Source organism: Ziziphus jujuba, chromosome 3, assembly GCF_031755915.1.
Source record: "Ziziphus jujuba cultivar Dongzao chromosome 3, ASM3175591v1".
NCBI classification, from domain to species: Eukaryota; Viridiplantae; Streptophyta; class Magnoliopsida; order Rosales; family Rhamnaceae; genus Ziziphus; species Ziziphus jujuba.
In genome coordinates this window covers 11,111,528-11,118,699 of record NC_083381.1, presented here as the reverse complement: position 1 = coordinate 11,118,699, position 7,172 = coordinate 11,111,528, and positions in this window count along the sequence as shown.

Sequence of the window (7,172 nt, the reverse complement as noted above, 5' to 3'; positions counted from 1 at the left end):
TTTTGGGATGCTTTTGGTTCGAACATTAACCATCTGGTCACTCTTGATTGTAGACAAACCTAGAAGTGGCAATTCGTGTTCACGTGTTGGGATCGTGTCGACCCATTTAATAATCGTGTCGACCCATTTAATAATCGTGTCAAAAATGCTCAACTCTAATCCGATCCATTTATTAATCGTATCAGGTATTTAAAACACTAACCCGATCTGTTTATAAATAGGTCAACCCGACACAATCTGTTTAACATGATTACTTTAATAGATTGTGTTGACATGTTAATTTATTAATCTGAATATTGACCTGTTAACCGAAAAATTAACCTATTTATTGAAAATTAACCTATTAATAAAAAAATTCACTTTTAAAAATGTCTTTAAAAAATTAATAATAAAAAAATTACTTTTATAAAGTTTTTAAATTTGTAATATTTTTTACTTGTTAAATAATATATTATGGCTAAAATTATAATTTAAAATTAAATTTAAATGGATCATAGTGTATCAATTTCGAGTTAAACGGATCAATTCGAAAATGACACGGTTAATAATCGTGTTAAACAGATTGATCTGATTATGATCCGAATCTATTTATAATAAACCAAAACCCATTTATTTCTTGTAATTTTCAAATCGTGTTGTCTATCATGATCTGGATTGGCATCTCTAGACACCCCCTAATGTGAAAATGTTAAGTGGTGTCTATAGGATAAAGAGTTATTGTATGTGGGCCTTTCCATATAGCGTTGGTAATACGTGGGTCTGTATGTGTATGTTCAAATGGTTTTGTAAAACTTATGATGTAATAAGAGTAATTTTACAATAACAATTATTTGAGCAAAACTAGTCCCAACAGTCTTACTTTTTTGACATGACAAATCTCTTTTTTATTTATATTCACCTTTTTTTTTTCTTTGGTAGAAATAACAAGACTCTTATTTATAAAATTTATATTTGTAATTAACTTTGCTAGTTTAACTCAAAACAGTATTTCCATAATTCCCAATTAATTTGTTGAAAAAAAAAAAACTCAAATAATTTTGTATACAACTTCTTAGTTTAATCCTAGTTAAACTCAAATTAATGTTGAAATTTCTAGTATATATAGATATAGATATAAGAAGCAGGTCCATATTTGAGATTTTAGTTATTCGAATTTAAAAACTTAATCACTTTGATTTTTGGAGCTGTGGTTATGGGGACCGATCATCAAAACGATAGGTATAATTGGGAGATTCAGGCGGTGAACCAAGTAGCGAACAAGGATAAAAAAAGGGATAGGGGGTTCGACTTTGATTTTTTATTATAATTGTTGACTTTTTCTTAAAATAAAGTTAAAATTTATTTATTTTAAAATAAATAAAAATACTGGTTGCAGATTATAACTATTGAAATCAAGGTCTTATTTATTTATTTATTATTATTATTGTTCCGAGTGCCTCTCTCCATATAAACGGTGATTTAATGCAAAACTTCTTTCTGTTGCACGTTAACATTTATGGGACATGCTTATGAAATATTGACTTAAAAAGGTTAAAGAACAAAGTTCACAAAACACCCTAACTATTAAATGGTTATATGTTTGTTTGTTTTTTTATTTATTTATTTATTAACATTATTGAGTGTTTTTTTTTCTTTTTTTATGCAATATCATAAAGTTATTTTTTATGTATATATATGGATATATTTAAAAAGAATAAATAAAATACTCATTTTTTAGATTACAAATTGAAATTAAGGTCATTCTTTTTGTTATTTTTAATTTTATTTTCGAATGCCTCTCCCTCATGGTACTTTATTCAAAACTACATTTTTTTTTTCTTTTGGGTGTGGGGGGTGTTGTGGTTGGGTTCCTTTTTACTTCGCACATTAACTTTATTTTAAACAAGTAGTAAAAGGCTTGAAGGGAATTATTATTTGATTCATTAATAGTACCAACGCTTTGGATTCTTTCTAGAACACCAATCTTGCTTCCTAAAGATTGGAATTTGTGTCTGGACAAAGGTTTGGTGAGACCATTAGCAAGCTGTTCATTGCTGGATATGTGAAAGACTCTTATTGTGCTATCATAAATTTATGGATATGTGAAACACTCTTATCGTGTTATCATAAATTTTATCACAGACAAAATGGAAGTCTATTCGGAGATGCTTCATTTTTTGGTGAAGCTTTGGATTGGCACAAACATATCTAGTACCTAAGTTGTCACAATAAATTGTTGGAATAATAGAGGACTTGAGATGGAGTTCATGAAGGAGATAGAGAAGCCAATAAAGTTCTGAAGAAGTGTGGGCAACAACACAATATTCTACTTAGGTAGAGGAACAAAAGATAGACCTTTATTTCCTGGAAGACCAAGAGATAGGATTGCTGCTAAAAAACACTATGTAACAAGTAGTAGAAGTGCAATTGTCATTTTTCCCAGCCCAGTCCATATCAGAGAATGCATGAAGCGTAAGAGGAGAATGCCGTTTAAGGAAGAGACCATAGGTAGCAATGTTGTTGATATAACGGAGAAGGCGTTTAACCACTATCCAATGAACAGTGGTGGCCTTGTGCATGAACTAAGATAATTTGTTGGCAGAGAATGCAATATCTGGATGGGCTAAGGAGAGATATTGTAAATAGCCCACTGTCTTATGATATTGAGTGGCAGATGCAAGAGGCGTGCCATCTAAAAGCATTAAAAAAGATGTGAAAGGTTGTGGCATTTGCATATGAGTTCTTGAAGCCATAGGAGAGAAGAAAGGGGAGAGTTTGGAACCATGCTTTTGGTGCTTGCTTGAGACCATAGATGGCTTTGCATAATTTGCACAAATACGAGGGGTTGTTTGAATCAATGAATCCTGGCAGCTGGGACATAAAAACTTCTTCAGTTAGTGACCCATGAAGGAATGCATTGTTTATGTCTAATTGTCGAAGTGGCCAATTCTAAGAGAGGGCAACACACAAGACAACTCGAATGGTAGCTAACTTCATAATTGGGTTGAAAGTGTTAGAATAATCAACACCTAGCTTTGGTGAAAGCCTTTGGCGACAAGGCAGGCCTTGTAATGGTTAACTGATCCATTAGGATTACATTTTATTCTAAAGCCCCACTTAGGGATGAGGTGGAATGAATTCCCATGTATTGTTGGGAAGAAGAGCTTGATATTCAGTCACCATTGCCTGACACCATTGAGGGAATTGAAGGGCATCACTTGTTGACCAAGGTTCTTGAGCCAAACTGGGCGAGTGCTTAGAAGCAAGGAAGAAGTCAAGGAGAATTTTTAGGTTTGAATATTTGATTAATAGCTATTGTATGCATTTAATGAGTGCGTTGAGGGGAATGAAAGGAGTAGGCAATGAGCAGAGACTTGAGACAGATGAGAGAGAGGTAGAGACAGGAGTGGTGTTGTTGGGTTCTTGGTCGGCAACGTATGGAGGACCAGAGTCATGCCTAAAGGATAGGAAGGAGATGGAGGCAAGTTTATGTGGCGCTCAAGTGTTGGAACATGGATGAACACGAAACAGAGATGAGGTTGATGGAGAGACCAATGGGGCAACGGGTTTGGGATTAATTAAATGGGAAGAATGATTGTATGGAAGATAGATATGGATGGCACTAAGGATAGGGCTGGAGGTGTCAGGACTCACCTAAGATTCCTTATTGGAACCCTAGACAAGCCCCGACTTGGAAAACTCTACTAAACCTTGCTACAGAAAATTCGATAGCATTTCCCCTAAAGGTTGGATATGCCCCAAAATTCTCTCCATGGAAAAATACACTCCAATCAAGCACCACCTTATTCCTCTCACCTTACTACAGATTTTTTCACAAAGAGCAACAAAGTGATAACAAAATAATATAGGAAACAAGCACAAAATAAAATAAAATAAATAATAATAATAATCCAACACAGTATCAGAGCATACGAGGAGTAACAATTCAAAGATAGAATTTAATACAAATACAATAAATTATGAAAGAAAATTACAAGAACAGAAACGAAAAAGAAATGAAATGCTATTCTTGGAATAAAGTAGCGGACAGAAGGCATTGAGCTCGCCCTCAAGCGGTCAATGCCTACTGGCACTTGGGCCTAGGGGAACAGATTTAAAAAGAGAAATAATGAAATACTAATCATCCCAGTAAGTGGTACCCAACTATTAAATATAATATAATATTATAACATAAGTTTAATCAATGAGAAATAAATGTATAAATAAATAAATAATTGAATAAGTTAATAAATGAATAAACAAATAAATAATTAATTAAATATTTATTATTTTCTTTCAAAATCCTCACTATTTCACTCCGTTTGAAAAGTTTCCCTTTTTAAAAATATTTTCACAAAATCTATAATTTTTATATTTCCCAAAAAATTGAGGAAGAAAATAAAAGTATACATGATTTAAAATTTAAAACAACATCGAAAATAATTTAGTAAACAATTATTAAATTTAGGATAATTAAAATAAAGTAAAACAAAATAATATCATAAATGAAACTTATATAAGGGAAAATTAATATAAAAATAAAATTAACATGAATATGTAAAATTATTATTAAATAATTTAATTAAATAATAAAAATAGTATAATGGCGTAAAATTAAATCCAACAATTTAAATAATTTAAAACGTAAATTGAAATAAATAATCAAAATGTAATAAAATATATTTTTTGTTTAAAAGAAATGAGGAAAACAACCTCATGCACCACTCTATATATTAAGTAGTGCAAGACAATATTTGGCGTTCCAAATACTACTCTAGAGAATGTTAAAGGGAGATATTTGCAAACGGTCACCTTGATATCCTAAGGCACCGATGATAATAACCTGCCATCCTGCAGCCAAGGGGGAAAGGGGGGGGGGGGGGGGGGGGGGGCATTGATATTCTCTGTGTAAAATACTTACCAACTCTCTCACCTATAGCTCTCATAAGATAGCTAATAAAAATCTACGCGCTATTCATAAACACAGTACAAAACATCAGTACTATTTGGTGCATCGGAAACAAACTAGTTGGAAACATAATATACACCAAAATTTTATAAATAATACAGACTTTCTAAACCCATAAATTCCTCAATTTCCCAAACTGGACTTAAAATCCATCAAATTTTGTTAAAAAATCAATTATTTCCAATTAAATACAATTTACACAAAATTATGTACACATAGATATATTTTTATGCACAATACTTTTAATACAAATATTTTCTTTAAAACCATAAAATCAATCTCGTGCAACAAACTATATGAATTGGCATAGTGTAATTAAATAACAATTTTTCTTAAATTTAAACACATACTATATTTTCAGAAATTTTATACAACACAAATATATAACTATAACGATCTAAAAATAAATTTTGAAAATGAATCACTCACTTAAAATATGTGGATCACTTGGGATCCTTCATAGGATCGGTCTCACGATTCACACGGTACCCAAAATATTATCAAAACATAACACCGATCAAAATAATATTTTAATCGGGGTATAATATACACAATTTACCCAGGGGAGCTAATACAAACTTTGTCAAAATAGGCAAATTATATATCAAAATGAAGCTCACGATGCAAGGATTATCGATTAGGTCTTATCTCTTAGAAATCGGACTGACGGTGACTGGGATCTGATCGGGAAGTTCAGATACTAATCGTCCTTGGATTTCCCAATCTAGCGAGATTTGGATGAAACCTCGGAAATGCACTTAGGGAGGTCAAAATAGGTGGGAAAGGATGGTGGACACATCGGAAACTCACCGGAATTAAGGAAACTGACTAATCGCCTAGTCGCCGAAAAACGTCTGTGGCGCCCACTCGTTCAGCAACAACCGGATGTCAAACTTGGTGGGAAAGATGGTTGGAGGATGAACTTCATAGTGGTGTGGGTGGTGAGGATAGGAGGTTGCTGGATTAGGAGAAAACAGCCAGTGGAGCTGGCGACGCCTTTACCGAAAATCTGGCCGATCCTGGCACATTGTCAGCTGCTTTCCACGGGATTCGGTTAGTCAACCGGTCTCGAGGTGGCCTATGCCATGGGCTTGCACGTGCACACCATCGGTGACTTGAGGTCAGTGAATCGTCGGTGGCTGATTTTCTCTCTTTCTCTCTCTCTTTTTTCTCGCTCCTCTTTTTCACCCCTCTCCACTAATAAAGCCTCCTGTTGGTGTCACTGTGCACTGATAGGATTGGCTAATTTCTTGACATGTGGCACAATGTCAATGGGCATTGTGAACATGTTTTTCACACACACACATGGGTACCCAGCAAAAGCAATCTCTAAAAAATTTATCAAATTTCAAAGGTCCGTAAATTTTCAACCATAAATCTAAATTAAGCATGCCATTAGTTTATAAACTTGTATCAATGAATACTTTATAATGATATATAAATCAAAACCAAATTTTACTAGAATAAAAAGTCAAATAAAGCATTGCTCGGACAATTCGGACTACAAATTGGTTTGTCTATAACTTTTGAACCACAACTCTGTTTTTGATGTGCTATTAGTCCACAAACTCATGTCAATGAATACTTCACAAGTGCCTTGGTCAACACAAAATTCTATCCACAGCGAAAAGTCGACCACGGATCCCATTTGGTCAATCTCGGTCAACTCGATCAAACTCGATCAACGTGCAAAAAATTTGGGTGTACTTCAAGACGGAGTGTTATAGGAGGAGTCTTCATAACGTATGAGATAGAGATGGTTTAAAAGAAGAAGGATTTTTACTGGGAAAAATGTTCTCAACAAATTCCACGTGTCTGGAGTGATAAATTGTATTATGGATGAGATCAAAACAAGCATATCCACTTTGAAAATATAAGGGTCCTAAATTAATTCAAGGTCTAGATTGAGAGTCTAATTTACTTCTCGTATAAGGTTTTAACCAGGGATAGCATAGGCAACCAAAATTTTTTAAGTTTGTATAATTTGGAGATCCTTGAAATAAAATCTCAAAAGGGGATTTATTTCCTAAAGTTGGAGTTATTCAGCGATTAATAAGATAAGAGGTAGTATAAAAGGCATAGATCCAAAATTTATGAGATAAACTAGCTTGGGACAACAGGGTTAATCCAGTTTCACAAATATGACGGTGACATATTTCAGCATACCTATTTTGTTGTGGAGTGTGTGGAGTTCTTAAGAAATGATTAATACCATGAATATGAA